The sequence below is a fragment of the Pan troglodytes genome, chromosome 3 (genome assembly GCF_028858775.2).
Source record: "Pan troglodytes isolate AG18354 chromosome 3, NHGRI_mPanTro3-v2.0_pri, whole genome shotgun sequence".
NCBI classification, from domain to species: domain Eukaryota; kingdom Metazoa; phylum Chordata; class Mammalia; order Primates; family Hominidae; genus Pan; species Pan troglodytes.
In genome coordinates this window covers 166,823,716-166,845,148 of record NC_072401.2, presented here as the reverse complement: position 1 = coordinate 166,845,148, position 21,433 = coordinate 166,823,716, and positions in this window count along the sequence as shown.

The window sequence follows — 21,433 nt, the reverse complement described above, 5'->3', positions numbered from 1 at the left end:
ACTCTGCTAGGAACTGGGTTAAGTCCTAGAGCCAGGAGATACTGACTTAGGTTTTACCAAACCTTTGGCCTGACTTCCTTCTGCATGCAAACTCAGTGAGTAGGGCTGACTCATCAGCCATTTCAGGAACTCTTTTGAGGCGGGGGGTGGGAGGTGGACTTTTTCTATTGCTTTTGTATCTTCCACCCAAAATAGTGTTATGTGTACAAATAAATACTAAAAAATTAAGATGTGTCCATCTGACAGCTAGGCACATAACTTCAAACCATAGCCCCTCTCACATCCTCCTCTGGGTTAGTTTTGTCTATCATAATTCTTTGCTTAAGGGGTTCGACTCATCTAGCATGCTAAATGTCAACCCAAACCTTTCTTTTTTCACAACCACCCCCATTTGTAGGCTTCACAAGTAGACTGGGAAAAAGTACATTACCCACATACAATTCAGCCTTACTTGGAGTTAAATGTCACACCAAAACTGGTCCTCAGCCAGATACAGCCTCCACCCTTAACCTGTCTCTCTGCTCACAAGAGAAAGTAAACAAAAATGCTTGACAGGCTGAGCCCAAATCCAACATTACAGTGGGGAAGAAACTTTTTAACACTTCTTCCTTTGACTCTCAGTTTCACCATCTTCTCAAGTGAAGGACACTAAGGATTAGGAGCGGCTACCTAAGACCACCAAGCTCTTCTCTTTTTCATTTCCCTTGACATAAGGTCTGACTGAACATGCAACGGTGTTGACCTCCCCTTGCGTAGGTTATTACCTCCACCCACGTTTTCATCATTCTTTAGCTGAGCCCTTCACACCCTTGGCAGAGGAATGAGATCTTACAAAAGTCCATCTGCCTCCTATGCTGTTAAGATAGAACAATTCCTTAAGCATATTAGTAACCATAATCTAAAGCTAATGTAAGTAAATGGAATGTATCACTTGTAAAGAAAATAGAACCACTCAGATGAACAAGTCCGTGACAGTGGCTAGTGGCAAAAATCCCTTAGATTGAGCTGAAATCAGATGTTGCAATAGAACTAATGACATGACATGGCAGGCACAAACACATCTCATGGCAAGTATCCGGGAGCTAAGAATTGCTCCTATAAAGAAAAGACTTAACTTCACTGAAGAATACAAAACCATTAGATGCTATATTTGTAATTCCTTCCAGTGCAAAGACGGCAAGTATGAAAAGATTCACTCATTCAAAATTAGGTACTAAAGAAGATAAAGACCTTCTAAAAAGTCGCATTTTCTATCCTAAAGACTTAGTTTAAATTGCTTTACTAATTTTAAATTAGGGGTTTTGCTTTTAATATTTTGACTTAGGAGAAACTTAGCAGCATAATATATTAAGAAGCATTTCAAAATGTTCTTTTGATACTTTGCGGTTTAGCAAATGGATTTGTCAATACATTAAGATATGTATTACAAGCTTTATGGTGTCAAATGGGGTGACGTGCGTCTTGTGCTCCAGATCAATAGACAATCCTTAACTGATGGAGTCCATTGTTTCCATGAATCCAATTTACTCTTCAAATGCTTGCCTCCTTGTTTTTGTAGTCTGTAAGATAGCAACTTTACTTCCGACACAGCATACCTCCCCATTACCCTGTATCTGAGCTTCCTGGAGAAATCAATGCAAATTGTTTGCTGCAAAGTTTAATTGAAAATCTGTTGGAATTGGTACAGGAAGTATCCAAAAATAGGTTTCACACTAATGTATATCAGGTAAGCAATTTCTCTGTGTTTTAAGAAAAGGAAATTTACTTAATCTATTTTTACTTGTATATAGCTTTATGGTATCTATGTAGTCTGGTGATGTAATCCCTCATTATAGAATTATCTAGGACTGAACATCTTTCTACACAGTCAGCAGTGCTGGGGGGAAGAAAAAGCAAGTAAAAATTCTTGATAAATTATGCGAAGCATTATTAGGTTGTTGTCATTCATCTGAAATTATGCATCCACACATACACAAAAACTTCTCCCCACAGCTTCTGCCTGTCCGTTACAGCTGACTGTTAATAGCACAGGCCCTAAGCAAAATTGTGAAATAAGTTTGCCTTGGCATTCTCATTTTTCCCATTTTCTTCTCTTTTTTCATGTGTCAATACATCTCTCACCTTTGACACCATCTACAGGTCTCCAGTGTCCTCTCTCCATCCCTAATCAAAACTTAGAAATGATCAGACATCAGCCAACAGAATGATTAGTGAACTACACTTTAAAACAAATGGCTTTTAGACATGGGGTAACCTCATACTAGTATTATTTGAGCTGAATAATATCTTTATACCCTACCCCTATTGTCTTTCCTAGAATGCATTCCCATGTCATCTATATTATTTTAATTACAAAATTATTTAAAAGTTTTGATGTTTAAATGTGTCTTTCATTAATATAGGTATTACTGAATAACACTGTGAAATGAATGCTTTACTTCAATAAGGGACAATGCAGAGTATAGGAGATAAAAAGTATTCTTAAACTCTAGACCTTTTGAGACCATACCTCAGGGAGTGTGTATTACTTGCTCAAATTGTTCACATGGTAATACAAAAAGATAAGTCTTGAATTTCCACATAAATCCTAAAATTTGAGCTTGGCCCAAGTCTTGGAATTATTTTTGCAAGAAAGTGTCCTTTGCCAAGAAATCCTTTCTAGTTCTTAATCTGGTACTAGTCAGCTTCTGGATGCAGAGAAGCATGTTTAATGCAGGATATAAGTGGTTAGTCAATTCCTGAGGCATCCATATTTCTTCATTTTCCTTGTTAAGATCTTGGTAATAATCCAACCCAAGAAATAGAATTAAATCCAGGCTGCATATGTATGAGAACTATTCTTCATTGAACTAAAAATGAACCTGAGCTGCCATTTTGAAGTCTTTGTTAAAAGCCAACTAAAATTAAATCATGAGAAAAATATTCAAAGTCATATTTTCTGAGGCAAACTGATTCAAGCTGATCTTGATTGTATTATATTTAGATATACGTATCAACTTTTTTTCTATGTCACATACGGAAAATACTGACCACCCTATTTTAAATTGCAACTGGCACTCCCCCTGCACCCTCAACACTCCCTAAACTTATTTTCGGATTTGTTTTTTCCCCAAGCACTTATCACAATTTGACCAACTCTGTGTCTTATTTATTTCATGTATTTTCTGTTCTCTTCTTTGGAATGTAAGCTCTATAAAGGCATGAATTTTAGTCTGTTCAGTCCCAGGGCCTAGCAAAATACCTAACACATATTATACATTCAAGAAATACTGTTGAATGAATGAACTGGCACCAACCAAAATGTTTACCTCCAGGAACATATATTCCAACTCAAAATTCAAGCAATGTGCATTTTAATAGATATATGGCTACATCAATGTATCAAATTTATTCTTTTTTACTTTTGGAAGCATATAAACAATGATACCCAGAAATAAAGAAGGTACAGAGAAATTTTCTTTGGTTTCAGTGAGTCAATCAGCCAATAAATTTATTGAATGCCTTCTTTGATGATTACACTGTGATAGGTGAGTCCGTCTGGGGGAGCAGTTAGGAATAATATGAAACTTAGGACAAGGATTCTCCCCTTAAGATAACTGTAATCAACTTCAGACATAAAAATAAATCCAAATTTTAAATAAAACTAATTATCCCAGCACTTTGGGAGGCTGAGGTGGGAGGATTGCTTGAGTCCAGGAGTTCAAAACTGTTGTGAGCTATGATTGTGCCACTGCACTCTAGCCTGGGTGACAGAGCCAGACCCTGTCTCTAAAAAGTAAAGCTAGGCCAGGCACAGTGGCTCACACCTGTAATCCCAGCACTTTGGGAAGCTGAGGCAGATGGATCACCTGAAGTCAGGAGTTCAAGACTAGCCTGGCCAACATGGTGAAACTCCGTATCTACTAAAAATACAGAAAACTTAGCCAGGCATAGTGGTAGGCTCCTGTAATCCCAGCTACTTGGGAGGCTGAGGCAGAAGAATCACCTGAATCTGGGAATTGGAGGTTGTAGTGAGCCAAGATGGTACCACTGCACTCTAGCCTGGGTGACAGAGTAAGACTGTATCTCAAAAAAAAAAAATTTTTTTTAAATAAATAAATAAAACTAATTAAACAAAAATACCAGACAACAGAGTCTTCACAAGTAAGATAAACTCTGACTTGAGCACTTAAGAAAGAGAAAAGTGGCCGGGCGCGGTGGCTCACACCTGTAATCCCAGCACTTTGGGAGGCTGAGGTGGGTGGATCACTTAAGGCCAGGAGTTCAAAACCAGCCTGGCCAACATGGCAAAACCCTGTATCTACTAAAAAATACAAAAATTAGCCTGGTGTGGTGGCACACACCTGTAATCCCAGCTACTCAGGAGGCTGAAGCATGAGAATCACTTGAGCCTGGAAGGCAGAGGTTGCAGTGAGCTGATATGGTGCCACTGCATTCCAGCCTGAGCAACAGAATGAGACTCCATCTAAAAAAAAAGAAAAAAAAGTTTATCCATGATAAAAGCATGAAGTAGTGTAGTGTGGCACAAATGAAAAGAAGCAGCCAAATGGCAATGGTGGGATAAACGTGACTCAGTGACTAATTGGATATGAGGGGCAAGGAAGATGAAGTAGCCTGAAAATATGATGATAGAGTTGGTAAAAATAAGAAAGTCACATGGGATAGATGATGGTGTGTGGTTTTAGGCCTACAGAGTTTGCAGTAACCTCAAGATATCCCAGTAAAATGTCCAGCGGAAAGTTGTAGATTAGCCAGATCAAGGACACCTAGTACAAAGATAGATTCACTCTCATAAAGTTATTGGCCCCTGAAGAAACTGGTAATGCAGCTTTCTGTGGTCAACTACATGGTTCTTCACATTGCTCTGGGCATTGGCTGGCGTCCCAGGGCTGCTTTCTTGGTTGCTAATTTTTAAAATAATTCAAAGCAAATAATACAGGATTACATCCTTTTTTTTTTCACAAGGCTTTACTGGAAAGAAAATGATTACATTCTTATAGTAAAAATTCAAACCATAAAATGAAAGTTCTCATTGACCTTTCCCTTAATCTCCTCACCAGAAGTAGCACATGTTAACAGTTTTAAGTGTATCTTTTCAAACATTTTTCTGTGTAGTTGCATACATATGTGGTACACATGGAAATAGGTGGGTTTGTATTTGTTTCATGTAAGTGGAATCATGCTGTAGGTACCTTCAGCCCATTAGCAGCTGCTAAGGAAGGCTTACTGCCAATTTGCTGTAACTGTGGGAGACCCAGGCAGGGAGAGCTCAGCTGCCAGTTGCCAGTACATGTACAAGTTAAAATGATGCAAATTTCAGGGAAAAACTTGAATACTAGAAGGTTGACTAATGCATTAGGTTAAAGAGTACCTAGTGCCAGGTGAGTACTACATTGCATCTTAGTACCACAGACAACTTCCTCCTCCATTCTGACCAAAACATACCCACTCTTTTGGAAATCTTATTTTTGCTCTAATCCTTAAGGAGATAGATTCAAAGCCACTACTCCTCCAGTAAAGATTCGGTTTTTTTTGTTTGTTTTTTGTTTTTTTTTTTTTTGAGACGGAGTCTTGCTCTGTCTCCCAGGTTGGAGTGCAGTGGCGCGATCTCGGCTCACTGCAAGCTCCGCCTCCCGGGTTCACGCCATTCTCCTGCCTCAGCCTCCCAAGTAGCTGGGACTACAGGCGCCCGCCAACACGCCCGGCTAATTTTTTGTATTTTTAGTAGAAACGGGGTTTCGCCGTGTTAGCCAAGATGGTCTCGATCTCCTGACCTCATGATCCGCCCGTCTCGGCCTCCCAAAGTGCTAGGATTACAGGCGTGAGCCACCGCGCCCGGCCAAGATTCGTTTTTTAAAAAATTGGATTTTACATTGCCTGAAGTTCTTAATATTTCTAGACTCTCTATTTCTATTTTTCATATCTTTTGTTCCAAATTTTACTTTTTCTCTCTATGATTTTTCATTCCAGTTACCTCATCTAGGAAGACCTGGAATGAGGGATTAGAGAGCAGATTTATGGTGGATATCTATTCATTGTATTTTGGTCAAAAGCTGCAGAAATTTTATTCTTTTGTATTTTAGTTCCCAGTTAAACCTTCCTAAAGCCATAGTAATTACATACCTACTTATAATAATGATTTACTTTAAAGCATATTTAAATATTGCAGCAACATGCATTTTATTTAACTCAATTCATCTTTAAAGTTCTAACTGTGGGAAGCTATATGTGTTCATAATTACAGTTTATTTGAATGTGTAGTATTTTTGGAACAGTGAAGCACCATACTTTGGGGGGGTGACATGAAAATAATTTATGTATTTTTAAATGAATCAAAGTTTTTCTTAATGTTCAGTATCTAGGATAATTTGAAAATTCATTGGTTCAGTTTTGTATCATAAGCTATGAATAAAAATATCTTTATACAATGGAACCTCACTTATGTGGTTTTCAAAATCCATCATGTGACCACCACCAACTACTTTGGTAATTGTGGTGATTAAATCATCTTTGAGAGATTTTTCTCTCATACCTTATTCCACACCAAATAATTTCTGTGAGTAAGTGGAGGTATCTTTCACAGGGCCAGCTGAAAATGATTCATACTTCACCAACAACTAATTATAGTTATACTCTCAGAAAAATATGGCTGAAGCCTCTTTGAAAACTCAGTTAGTCCATTTACCTAATTTCAAATGGGAGTATAACCGATTTTAAAGGCATTCAGGGAATATTCAAGAACTTTCTCCAGTAACTCATTGTACAATTTTACAGTCCTTTTCAAGATTCAGAACTTAGCACTGTGTTTGCTGTGGAGGCAGATTCAAAATATAACCTGCCCAGAAACAGCTTGCCCACCCCGAGGAAATTTTAGGATATACATACTAAAATTATAGAGGAATATGATTTATGGGTGCAATGATAATTTGGGGGTGGGATTATTCCAGTAACACTTTCTGGAAGAGGTATAATTTGATCTGGACCTCAGGGGACATGTAGGATTTAGATTAGCAGAGAAGAAAAGGGAGCAGCTTCCTCATGTAGGGGAAAAAAAAAATAGAAATGTTGGACCTGGCAGAAATTATAGGTCAGCCCCAACTGGAATTGAAGAGCAGTAAGTGAGATTAAAGAAGTTAAGATGAGATATTTTCCCTGGGCCTCCCCCCACACCCCCAAAGCTTTTAAATTTATCTAATAAGCTAGAAACCACTGAGACTTTTTAACAAGGGAGTACAATATTCAAGTATGATATTTAGTGAGATTTATCTGGCTGAAGTAGTTAGACCTAATTAGGAGTTGGGAGATTTTGGAAGGAAGGATATTGATTAAGGAGTCATTACATGTGCATCAAAATTTTAAAAATAGATGTATCCTGTGATATAGCAATTCCACTTCTAGGAATTTATCCTAAAGACATAATCATATGGCCAGGTGTGGTGGCTGAAGCCTGTAATCCCAGCACTTTGGGAGGCTGAGGCAGGTAGATCACTTGAGGCCAGAAGTTCAAGACCAGCTGGCCAACATGGTGAAACCCAGTCTCTACTAAAAATACAAAAATCAGCCAAGCGTGGTGGCACACACCTGTAATCCCAGCTGCTTGGGAGGCGGAGGCAGTAGAATCACTTTAAACTGGGAGGCAGAGGTTGCAGTGAGCTGAGATGGCCCCACTGAATGCTAACCTGGGCAACAGAGTGAGACTCAGTTTCAAAAAAAAAAAAAAAAGAAAAGAAAAGAAATATTCATACATGCACATGAGTCAGCTACAAGAATATTTAGTGCAACTTATTTATATAATAATATACTGGAAAACCAAATTGGCCCACAGGTTACTGGATAAATATTATTATAAAACCACCATATAGTAGACTACTATGGGACCATTAAAATTGACACAGTATAAGAAAACTTAATGTCATAAAAAGATGACATATTGTTGAAAGGAAAAAGTAAGTTAGAAAATACTACCTGCCTGGGCAACATGATGAAACCCTGTATATATAAAAAAAAAATACAAATATTAGCCAGGCATAGTAGCATGCACCTGTAGTCCCAGCTACTCAGGAGGCTGGTGCGGGAGGATCACCTGAGTCCAAGGAGATCCAGGCTGCAATGAGCCATGATCACACCACTGCACTCCAGCCTGGATGGCAGAGTGAGACCCTGTCTCAACAACGACAACAATAAAAGATACTGTATACAGTATGAGCCTATTTATGTAAAAGAAAAAAAGTGTCTGTGTGTGTGTGGTGTGTGTGCATCTCTGTAACTGGTAAGCTGAATAAATGTGACACATTTTGATTGCATAGAAAAATTCAATTTTTGCTTCCATTGTCCCTTTACACATGTATTCATTGGTGTGATCTTTTTCTATCCTAAGATGAAACATTGAACAGGCCCATGACTCTCAGATAATAAGAAGTCCCCCAGCCACTTAGTGCTAAAATGCCACAACTCAGCCTTAAGTAATAGTTAAAATTCCAAATTTAACTTTGTGTTCATTTTTCTGCCCCTCCCAATCATTGACCTACTTCAGTCTAAAATCTTGTACTGAGGAAAGTGAGGAAGGGGGTGAAATCCCTCTGTAATACTCTTTAGACTTAAGGTAGCTAAGGAGGACATGTAAATTCTAGAACCACCACTACACTCCAAATCTGTAAATTAACCACCTCAATTTTTCATTACGTTGTGTAAAAAATGGAGCCAATAATACTTGGCCTACCTACATCTTAGATTTATTGTGAACATCAAATTATATCATAGAAGCAGAATTATTTTACAGAGTTAAAATTGTTTTAGTAGTGTATTATCAAATACAACGAACTAGACTAGAGATCCACAAACCAAATCCATGCAGGAGGCCAGGAAGGTAGCTAAATAACTAATCAGGCTAGGTGTAAGGTGATAAATAGCAACTGATATCTGACCTTAATGTTGAGAAGCAATACAGAGAAGTAGTGAATATGGTGAATTAGAAATGGAGAGCTCATGCCTCAAATCTGAGCTGCTTATGCTGTGTAAAAATGCAGGCCATTTTGTTACCTCTTTTGATATTTCAAGGGAAGCTAGAAATTCTGATTTCTATGTAAAATATTCTAATATTTCCATTTTTTTTTTACATGAAGTTTCCCTCTTGTCACCCAGGCTGGAGTGCAATGGTACAATTTCAGCTCAGTGCAACCTCTGTCTCCCAGGTTCAAGCGATTCTCCTGCCTCAGCCTCCCAAGTAGCTGGGATTACAGGCATCCACAACCATGCCCGGCTAATTTTTGTATTTTTAGTAGAGACGGGGTTTCACCATGTTGGCCAGGCTTGTCTCGAACTCCTGAGCTTAGGTGATCCACCTGCCTTCGCCTCCCAAAGTGCTGGGATTATAGGCATGAGCCACCTCACCCGGCCTAATTTTTCAATGTCGACAGCTGATTTAAATATCAAACACTGTGTATACCAATAATTAACTAATAATTAATAAAGGCTTAATTAATGAGAAATAATAAATAATTGATAGGAATCATTAATAATTGTAATGATTGATAATATATAATAATTAACAATTACTAAAGATTATAAGCAATTTGAAGGCAGTGACATTGATTTTTATTTCTGTGGTCTCAGTACTTTATACAATGTCTGACATATTTGGTGCTTAATAAATGCTGGTAAAATAAATGGAGGCATGTTGCTAAATTGAAAGACTATTTCTATAGGTGGAGATATCAAACAAGTCAACACTGCCTTTAGTGTAAGGCTTCTTTTTATAAATTTCATCATAATGCACCCTCCTTTTTATTTTTCCTAATGATTCGAAGTAGAAGAAAGAAGCAGAAGAAAGATAAAGGAATAGATGCAAAATAGGAGGCTAATGGGAGCAAAGAGATAAATAAGTTAAATAAATAAAACCATAAGATGCTTAGTTATTCCTGGTGCTTTACTTAATCTCTTGGAATGAAGTTAAATCAGTCTAATTAAAGTGGATGGATTTAGCTAACTAGGAGGTAGAAAGAAGAGGATTGGCACCTAACTTAGGGTAGATAGGTGTCTGTTTTGGGGATAGCGGGTAGTCAAAAGACTTCCTGGGGATGTGATGTTTCTATTTAATTCAACAAACATCTATTGAATATTTACTATGAAATGTATCAGCAAACAAAACATCCCCAGTGGTCATGGAAACTTTATTTTAGTGAAGGAGACAGATGATAGACATAAGAAATTAGAAAATTATATAATATATTAGAAGATGTGATGGCCAATTTGATGTGCCAGTTGGCCAGGCTGTAGTCCTTAGTTATTCAGTCAAACACCAGTGTAGGTGTTGCTGTGACCATCATCCTAGAAATCCGGATGGGTCTGATTCAGTGAGGTGAAAGACCTTACAAGTAGAACTGCAGTTTCCCTAAAAAACAAATAATTCTGCCTATGGACTGAAGCCTTAGCTTGTGCTTGGGAATTCAGTCTGTTTTTTCTGACAGCCTGCCCTACAGATCTTGGTTTGCCTAGCCAGCCCCCACAGTTGCATAAGCCAGTTCCTTGCAAGGATATATATATATATATATATATATATACACACACACACACACACACACACATCCTTCTGTGTATATATATTCATATATATATATATATATATATATATATATATCCTTGTGGTTTTGCTTCTCTGGGGGATTCCTGACTATTATAGAAGGTGATAGAGTAAAAGGGAGAGTGAGAGTGTAGGGTAGCATTAGGGAGCAGATTGCAGATTAATACTCAGTTTAGGTTTCATTGAGAAGTATTTGAGCAAGACTTAGAAAAGGTGAAGTAGTTAGGCAAGTCTGTTCTTTCAGGACAAGCATTTCGAGCAGAAATAACAGCTAGAACAAAATCTCTAAGGTAGGATTTTTGAGAAAGAACAAGAAGACCAGTGTGGCTGGAGCACAGTGAAGGAAGGAGAGAAAAATCAGAGAGGTAAGGAGCAGGAGTGGAAGACTCAGAACTTGCAGGACTTGTGAACCATTGCAAGGATCTTAGATCTTACTCTGAGTGAACCGAAGAACCATTGCAGCTTTGATTCTCTGCATGGTGATATGATCTGACTTATATTTTTAAAGGATCATTTCCATTGAAAAATGACAACCATGTTTAGAGCAAACTATGGGGTAAGGATGGAGAGATGTAAGAAAAGAAGCAGAGAAATCTGATGAGGTATTACAATAACTCAGGTGACTGATGATGGTGATGCTTCATCAGAGTCTTGAAGGCAGACCTGATATTTAGGTGGTACACACCTGATTCTGATTAATGGTGCCCATGCCATACTAATTGTCAAATATTTTAAATATCCCCCTTCTTGAGGGGCACATAGGAGGTAGGCAGTCAGTGAATGCATTTTTGAGAACTGTAATCATATGCAGAGGCATGGAAGCATAAGAAGGCTCAGCCTATTCAGGAGTTTCCAGGGTGACCCCTACGACTCAAGCTAATGATAAATAATAATAAACAACTACTGACATGCCAAATGTCAGACACTTTTCTAAATACTTTGCATGTACCAAGTAAAAACTCACTTGTCTTTCTATCAGTTAACTATGGCTACATAACAAATCACCCCAAAATTTAGTGACTCCATCACCATTTATTAGGTTAAGATTCTGTGAGTTGGCAATTTGGGCTAGCACAGTCCATCTTTTTGCTCCATATAATAGCTGGAATTACTCATGTATTTGTAGTCACTTGGCAAGTTAGCTGGGGCTGGCTAGTCCCAGATGTCCCCCCACCCACATGTCTCGGTTGACTTGGGGGATGGAGTCTATTGAGACAAGCATCTCTCAGAATCCAGCAGGCTACCCTAGGCTTTTTCAGGTGGTGGTTGAGTTCCAAAAACCAGCAAGCAAATGAGTACAAAACTCAACGTGCAAGCACATATCAAATATCTGCTTGTGCCATCAGCCAAAGTGGGCCACATGGCCAAACCCAAAATCAATGTCAAAGGGGACTTCGCAAGAGCATGGTTTCAGGCATGATTCGCTGGGTTTGCAATTACTGCAACAGTCCACCCACCGTCTTTATAAAAACCCTGTGATGTAGGTAACTGGACTAAGATCCCCATTTTCCAGATGAGGAAAATGAAGTCCATATGGTGTTAAGTAACCCATAACTTATAAGAAACAAAGCCAAGATTTGGATCCAGACACTGACTCCTGAATCTACGCTCCTAACCACAATGTTACATATGAGAAAGAGCCACGGGAGGTGAGACTGGCTGGGTGAATAGGGGCTGATCATGATGGGCCCTGAACACTCTCAAGGTCCCATGCTCCAGATAAGTGCAGACTGCAAGGGCAGGGTACAGGCAGCAGTGGGTGGAAGACTTGTGGGCTGGGATTCCTGGAGAAAGAAAAAGGAAAAGCTTTAGCGGAAAAATGGAGTCAGAGTCATGAGCTAAAGGAAGATGATCCCTGAGTCAAACTGCAGAAGGCAGGTGGAGGCATAAATAGAAGTCAGCATCTCAAGTCAGCCCTGAAGGAGGTCAAGAAAATGAGTAGAAACAGAGTGTTCTACACATTGCTGCTGAAAAACTAGAAGTTAATTTTGTATCTTTGGGGTGAGGTACACCTAGAAAATGATGACTAGTTTTGTAGCAATTTATCTGGAATCATGATCATGATAGCAGAAATAAATTCAGTTTTACTCCTTTTTTGTGAGGGTGCGGGTGTATGTAAAAACCGGGAATAGTGAATGTGCTGAAATAACAGTGAGCAGCTTTGAGCAGCCTCTGAGTATATTTATAGATATCAAGCACACGAAACACGCCCACATCATACACCCTCTCCCCAGGAATCCAGGATGTATGAAGAATAATACAAGGTGTACGTTTGACAGTCTGTACCACACACAGGATGTACTGGGAGTAATAACTTTGAGATCCTTTACAGTACCTGACCAGTGTTTCATCAAAACTGTAAAATGAACTATTGGAAGGCATGCAGACAGAATTATTTTGAATGTAAGAGTTTTCTTTTTTCAAACATTGGCAGTGATGTAATCTGTCTGAATCTCTGAAGGTCAGGATTTTATCAGCAATGACCTCTGGTGAAAGGAATCAATGATAGGATGGCAAAAGATTGGAACACTCCTCCTTTTTACTCTATACGGTTGTCTGCAATCACTTTTAACAATCAAACGTATGTTTTTAAGATCAAGAAACTTATTTTAAAAAAAAAAAGCAATAGGCTCTCTAGGCAGAGCTGTCTGGCTCATTAATGTGAAACGGGCCTATGAGTGGGAACAAGAGGAACAGGTATTTCAGTCAAACGTGGACCTCCTCCCACCCCTGAGACTAGCTCTCTGCACCCCAGAGATTTGGGAATGAAATTATTAAACTCTGAGACCGAATTCCAATCAATAATAGTTGCTAGGCATGAAAAATAGGAGTCCTGGAGGTCTTTTGATGTAGCATCTTTAGAGGCAGTGGAGACATATATCATTTACCAGAAAAGTCATCACTTTTTCACTAGCACACACACACAAAAGGCAAGAAGTAACTGTGAAACCCAGGCTTAGAACAGATAGTACAAAAGACTACGGGCATCTGCTTTTCTGTCACCAATTTGTGAAGTACAAAGAACACAGAAGATTGGCAGAGACTCAGAAAGGCTTCATATGAGAGATAACTAACATAGCACATGGTTGCCTTTGCTATACCAAGTATGGCTCAACGCTTTTAATGCAGCAAACATGTCCCAAGCACCTACTCTGTGCTGCTGAGCGCTAAAGGGAATTCATAGGTAAAATAAAACACAGCTCTGCCCTGAAGGAGTTAAGAATTTGACCAGCTGCTTTGCTTTCCAGAACTTTGCAGGAACCAAAACACACCCTCTCTAGTTCTTGGAATTAGATCAGCTGATGGTTTTATTTTGTTTTGATCTCATCACTGTTCTACCATTAGTTCCTCCAGATATTTGATAGGCAGTGGACTTTATTTTAGATTTTTAGTCTCTCACATTGGATTTTCTAGGAGAAGAAAAAGATTAACAATATGTTATCTGTTGGGACATTTTCAGTGACTCACTCCTGGGGTTTCTAAATTCACAAGTGCTCACTGAGAGGAAAAAACATCTTTATTTCTGAGCTGTTAATTCCTCCTTTAGGTATAAACCATCTTTTTTACTTTTAATGTAATTTCATAATGACTTCTCCTTTACCATCATCATAATAATAGCAAAAGTTTTAAATCCATCCTTTCTTACTTTGAAATGATCCGTTAGCTACCATACATCTGACTAATTTGGTCCTGTGACCCCACACCACACTGGGCTGCATTTGTACTACCTGACTATCACTCAAAGTAGAAAGCAGAGAAAAGCTGACATCGTCTGGCTTTTGGTCTACCAAAGGTCCCTAGAATTTATTTATTTACTGGAATCATAACATGGAGGTAATAGAATGCTCTGAGGAGAAACCCTAAAAAACTTACCTTCTGGTTTCATAGGAACAGGGAGAAATCAAACAAGTAGAATTCATGAAGGTCGTTTATTGAAAAAGAGAAAAAAATGATGAGGTCAGGGTACATTTCATTTTTTCTCCCTGTTCTTTTCTCTCCAGCAAGAGGACATGCTACGTTGAAGGCCCTCCCTGCCTACATACTCATCAGTGAGCCTCTTTCTTTGAGTTCAAGCAGCCTGCAACAGGAACAGGATAGTAAGCCAGGAAAAACAAAATAAAACTGTTTTGCTTTTAAATTCAGACAGGGCTAAGGAATCTGTCCATTAAATGGTCTTGAAATTTATTTATTTATTTTTGGGACAACATCTCACTCTGTCACCCAGGCTGGAATGCAGTGGTGCCATCATAGCTCGCTGCAGTCTCTCCTGGATTCAAGTGACCCTCCTGCCTCAGTCTCCTGAGTAGCTAGGACTACAGGCACATGCCACCACACCTGGCTAATTTTTTATTATTTGTAGAGACAAGGTCTCACTACATTGCCCAGGCTAGTCTCAAACTCCTGGGCTCAAAAGATCCTCCCGCTTTGGCCTCCCAAAGTGTTGTGATTACAGACATGAGCTACTGTGCCTGGTCCATTCATTTATTCATATCAACAAAAGTTTATGGTTGTCACGTACATGGTGTATACAGTCTGAAGACTATGAAAGTTAAGACATTACATACAAATAACCAAAATATAAGTAGAAATTGTTACATAAACACTACTAAAATCTGCAGAAATTCAGAGGTGAAAGAGATCAGGAGTTAGGAAAAACAGGGAAGTGAGTAACAGAGGGTGGCTTTTGAATTGATCTTTGAAGGATGGGTAGGATTTCCATTGCAGAGATGACAGATAAAGAAAAATAATGACTTACTTCTGCCATCCAGTAAGTTTGTAACTCCATCTCCCTGAGATTCAATTTTCCTCTATAAAATGAAAATTTGAAGCTCTCCTGCCCACACCATCCCCCCCACCCGCAACTCATCTCTGTTCTAGCATGCAGTATAGACTTCAGTTGAACTCATCTATGTCCTAGCATGCAATACAGACTCCAGTTGAACTTTGGCTGACATTCGCCTGGATCTTGACCAAGATCTTTTCCACCTATCTTGCCTTTATAACACTTCCTTTTGTCTTAATTTCTTCCCATTTATCTTCTTTAAGTTAATAATAAAATGGTCACCACTTATATCTTTGTCAGCCATTGCCATGATTATGCTGCATTTAACTCCTGCCCCCATGGTTTAGTGGCTTTGACAGTACTTCTCACATTCACAGGTTTCCAGGGTATCCAACTGGTATGGTTTGGCTGTGTCCCCACCCAAATCTCATCTTGAAGTCCCGCGTGTTGTGGGAGGGACCTGGTGGGAGATAATTGAATCATGGGGGCAGGTCTTTCCCGTGCTGTTCTTGTGATAGTGGATAAGTCTCACAAGAGCTGATGGTTGTAAAAAGAGGAGTTTCCCTACACGAGCTCTCTTCTCTTGTCTGCTGCCATGTGAGATGTGCCTTTCACCTTCTACCATGATTATGAGGCCTTCTCAGCCATGTGGAACTGTAAGTTCATTAAACATCTTTCTGTTGTAAATTGCCCAGTCTAGGGTATGTCTTTATCAGCAGTGTGAAAATGAGCAAATACAGTAAATTGGTACCAGTAGAGTAGGGTCCTGCTGAAAAGATACCTGAAAATGTGGAAGCAACTTTGGAAGTGGGTAACAGGCAGAGGTTGGAACAGTTTGGAGAGCTCAGAAGAAGACAGAAAAATGTGGGAAAGTTTGGAACTTCCTAGAGAGTTGTTAAATGGCTTTGACAAAAATGCTGATAGTAAGGTGAACAATAAGGCCCAGGCTTAGGAGGTCTCAGATGGAGATGAGGAACTTGTTGGGAACTGGAGCAAAGGTGACTCTTGTTATATATTAGCAAAGAGATTGGAGGCATTTTCCCCTGCCCCAGAGATTTGTAGAACCTTGAACTTGAGAGAGATGATTTAAGGTATCTGGCAGAAGAAATTTCTAAGCAGCAAACCATTCAAGACGTGACTTGGGTGCTGTTAAAGGCATTCAGTTTTATAAGGGAAGCAGAGCATAAAAGTTCAGAAAATTTGCAGCTTGACAATGCAATAGAAAAGAAAAATCCATTTTCTGAGGAGAAATTCAAGCTGACTGCAGAAATTTACATAAGTAACGAGGAGCCAAATGTTAATCACCCAGGCAATGGGGAAAATGTCTCTAGGGCATCTCAGACGTCTTCACGGCAGCACTTCCCATCACAGATCTGGAGGTTTAGGAGGAAAAAGTGGTCTTGTGGGCCAGGCTCAGGGTCCCCATGCTGTGTGCAGCCTAGGGACTTGGTGTCCTGCATCCCAGCCACTCCAGCCAAAGCTGAAAGGGGCCAATATAGGGCTCGAGTCGAGGCTTCAGAGGGTGCAAGCGTCAAGCCTTGGCGGCTTCCATGTGGTGTTGAGCCTGCCAGTGCACAGAAGTCAAGAATTGAGGTTTGGGACCTCTGCCTAGATTTCAGAGGCTGTATGGAAACTCCTGGATGCCCAGGCAGAAGTTTGCTGCAGGGGCAGGGCCCTTATGGAGATCCTCTGCTAGGACAGTGCAGAAGAGAAATGTGGGGTTGAATCCCCCACACAGGGTCTCTACTGGGTGACTGCCTAGTGAAGCTGTGAGAAGAGGGCCACCATCCTCCAGATTTCAGATTAGTAGAACCACCGACAGCTTGCACCATGCACCTGGAAAAGCCACAGACACTCAATGACAACCTGTGAAAGCAGCCAGGAGGAGGGATATACCCTGCAAATCCATATGGGCAGAGCTGCCCAAGGCCATGGGAGCCTACCTCTTGCATCAGCTTGACCTGGATATGAGACATGCAGTCAAGGAAATCATTTTGGAGCTTTAAGATTTGACTTCCCCGCTGGATTTTGGACTTGTGTGGGGCCTGTAACCTCTTTGTTTTGGCCAATTTCTCTCATTTGGAATGGCTGTATTTACCCAATGCCTGCATTCCCATTGTATCTAGGAATTAACTAACTTGCTTTTGATTTCACAGGCTCATAGGTGAAAGGGACTTGCCTTGTCTCAGATGAGACTTTGGGCTGTGGACTTTTGAGTTAATGCTGAAATGAGTTATGACTTTGGGGACTGTTGGGAAAGCATGATTGGCTTTGAAATGTGAAGATGTGAGATTTGGGAAGAACCAGGGGTGGAATGATATGGTTTGGCTGTGTCTTCACCCAAATCTCATCCTGAATTCCCATGTGTTGTGGGAGGGACCTAGGGGGAGGTAATTGAGTCATGGGGACAGGTCTTTCCCATGCTGTTCTCATGACAGTGAATAAGTCTCACAAGATCTGATGGTTGTAAAAAGGGGAGTTTCCCTGCATAAGCTCTCTTCTCTTGTCGACCACCATGTGAGACGTGCCTTTGACCTTCTGCCATGATTGTGGGAGGCCTCCCCAGCCACGTGGAACCGTAAGTCCATTAAACATCTTTCTTTTGTAAATTGCCGAGTCTCAGATATGTCTTTTTCAGCAGTGTGAAAACGAACTAATACACTGACCCAGCCTGGACTTTGCTGGGTGGCCTGCTTCATCCTCCAACCTTAGTATTCTCACTGTCACTTTCAACTGATGATTTGGATCCTTACCTTTGTCTACACCATCTCCCAACATGTTGCTTATGAGGAAAAAGATGCCGACAAATATGCATTAGACAAATCAACACTAAATCCACAAAATTTTCAGAATCCTGTTTAATGTTAAAATAAATGTCCTAGAAATAGCTAAAATCAAACCATAAGGAACTGAGGTCTGGAATGTTTTCCACAAGGTTTATACACATGACACAATTACCATTCCTGTGTGATAAAACTAACGATGAGGATTCCAGTAAAATCTCATTAAATAAACAGTATTTAAGAAGCTGAGATAATTCTAGCATAGGTAAGATCACGATCTTTGTACTTTTTCTAAGAAAGTGTTTGATAAATAAACTATAAATAGAAAAAAATCACGAGGGAACTATTAGCTTTCCTTAGGAAGTCCTTTCAGGCACTCTTGAAATTCTGTAGCAGCATTTATTTGCATATGAATGATGAACTAATTAAAAATGATTTTTACCTGTTTGTTAAAACAGGTCCAAAAGGAACTCTCCTTGAAAATTTCTGAGAATCAGCTCATATTTTGAGAGAACTTAAAAATACATTCGTAGATATCAAAAAGAATTTTATAAATCAGATTTTAATTCACTTAAGCCTTTCAGATAATTATTCTGAATTAGAATTTTCACTGTGTTAAGCTATTTTACCTATGTACTGATAACTTTTAACAAAGTGTTTTGGGAAGGATAGCAAATGGAGAATTACTTTGAATATTTTAACCCAGATAAGTCAGCCCAGACAAACCTAGTTGCATATTATGGGACCAAACTGCAACACATTGCCTGAAAAGAAAGGTCATGAAAAACACAAAAAGATAAGAGCAGTATCCTTCTACAAGTGGCTCTGCTTATGTCTTGAAATAAGTCTTCCTCCGTGGAATACAGGTGGAATGCCCCATTTGTTCTCTCAGGAATGTGTTTCTTCTCGAAGAGTTCAGCATAGTTATTATGAAACAGATGGGTATAAATGTGAAAATGTTTGTATTTCCTATGTTATTTGCTTCCAAATTATATATGCTTTTGATTGTTATTTTGTAATTCCAGTTTCTGGCAGCAATAGACTTGTTATCCTAAAATGTTAAATCCCTGTGCATTGTAGTGAACAGCATTTTCTACTTGTTACCATAGATTCAATTTTATGACGATTTATTATTTGTGATCTTGTGGTTCTTTTTAAACTTAAAAATCAAGTACATTTTTCTTAATTTTCTGTCTCTCTCCAAGTGCTCCCTCCACCGCCGTCCTTATTACCAAATCTCCCCCTCTTTACTTTCCTGGTCACCTCCAGCCCCAATCAACAAAACCCGTGAACTTTTGGAATTGCCACTTGGCAAGGGTAATGTTTATCTGTTTCAGTTCTGAAATTCAGTGCCAAATATTTCAACTTAACTCGGCCTTTAATCAAGCTAATCAAGTCACAGATTAAGCCATCCAAATTCACAGCTTGCTAATGAACTAGACAAGTATGGAATGGAGGAGGAAACTGGAACAGAACACTCTGGGTACTGTATGATCCTATTTGTCCCTCTGTCACCTCTTTCACCAAGAAAATTTTCTTTTTTTTTTTCTTTTGAGACAGAGCCTCACTCTGTCGCCAGGCTGTGGTGCAGTGGTGTGATCTCAGCTCACTGCAACCTCCGCCTCCCAGGTTCAAGCGATTCTCCTGCCGCAGCCTCCTGAGTAGCTGGGACTATAGGCGCATGCCACCATGCCCAGCTAATTTTTTGTATTTTTGGTACAGGCGGGGTTTTACCATGTTGGTCAGGCTAGTCTTGGACTCCTGACCTCGTGATCCACCCTCATCCGCCTCCCAAAATGCTGGGATTACAGGCGTAAGCCATCGTGCCCAGACGAAAATTTTCCTCTGCTTCCATCTAAATGACCAGTTCTTTTACATTCTCCTTCCTTTACAATAGTTATCAGTATTTGCTAGTGCTTCTCAATCATTTTCGACATATACATGTAGTTTTTCCCTGAAGTTTTGCTTTCTATAGTTTTATTACAAAAATCAAAGTGTTTCCTTCAAAAACATAAAAATGTAATGTTGAATTATTTTCCTCTCATCCATCCTGAGGAGTGGAGGGGTTTGACTCTCCAATTTCCAACATGGCCCACTTTGAGAATCACCAGTCCAACTAAATGTACAGTTCTTTGGAGCTTGACTAGTGAACTGTCAAAATTGAGAAAGAAATCCTAAAGAAAAGTTGTGGTTGTTGTAGATATTCTAAATTGCATTAAACCAAGAGTTTGGGCTATAAATAGGGATGTAGCTGGTCCCTGGGGAAAATGTTTAAGTTCTAAGTTGATACTAGAACTTTACAATAATGACTTTAGATTCTAATAAAAACTAGCAGCCCATGGTAATCCTTGTGCTTCCATCCATGCTAAAGAAAATTTAGAGAGCTGTTTGACTAATTGAAACAAATTTTCCGTTTTCAATCTCTTATTCAAAATATGTGGTTCTGCACTGTAGCTTTCGTACTAAATTGGCCTACGCACATTACTGGGAAAAAAAATAAAAGCCGGAAGTTAGTGACAGCCTAATGGATAAAGCTGAACAAATTGGAATAATGGAGTAAGCTTGACTCTGTTCGCATTTCTCTGACTTTGGGAACTTTGAGCTTTCTAAAACTGAATTTTTTTTTAATCTTCCTTGGCAAGGCACTGAGCTAGGATTCATCTATGAACATGAAATATTGAAAATATTTAAATTTACACATGTTTTTCATTGTGGAACTATATTTTTCCTTTTAGTTATCATATACAATAAGTTTATTCATAGTATTTTTTTCTTTTTGATCAAAATAAATTATCAATATTATCTCATCATAAACCCTACTGCTCCCTGTGGAGTACAGTAATGTTCTCTTTTTTAAAAATTTTTTTAATTTGGCTGACAGAATCTAGAAATAAAGAAGTTTGTTCAAGCTAAACAGTGTTACAGTGCTGCAGATAGAAATATAATTCAAGATGACAGGGTCTAAAATTTCTCAATCATGTTTTAATACAATAACAAATTTATTGACTCTATATGGTTTCAAGGAAACTTAGTAAAGACAAAATTTTCTTTAGAGGATGTCTGTTGACATTGTTATACAAAAAAAAAACCCTCCTAAGTAAGCATATGTAAAAATTTATAAGAAATATAAAGGACTTTTATTGCATTCAATATTATGGAGATCTTGCCTAATAGATGTTGGCATTCAGATATGCTTCAGGTCAGGGAAAATCAGATGAAATCTACTTCTAAATGTATTCAATTCTCTCTGGAACATAATAACCTCTTGAAATATATTTGATAGTTCAA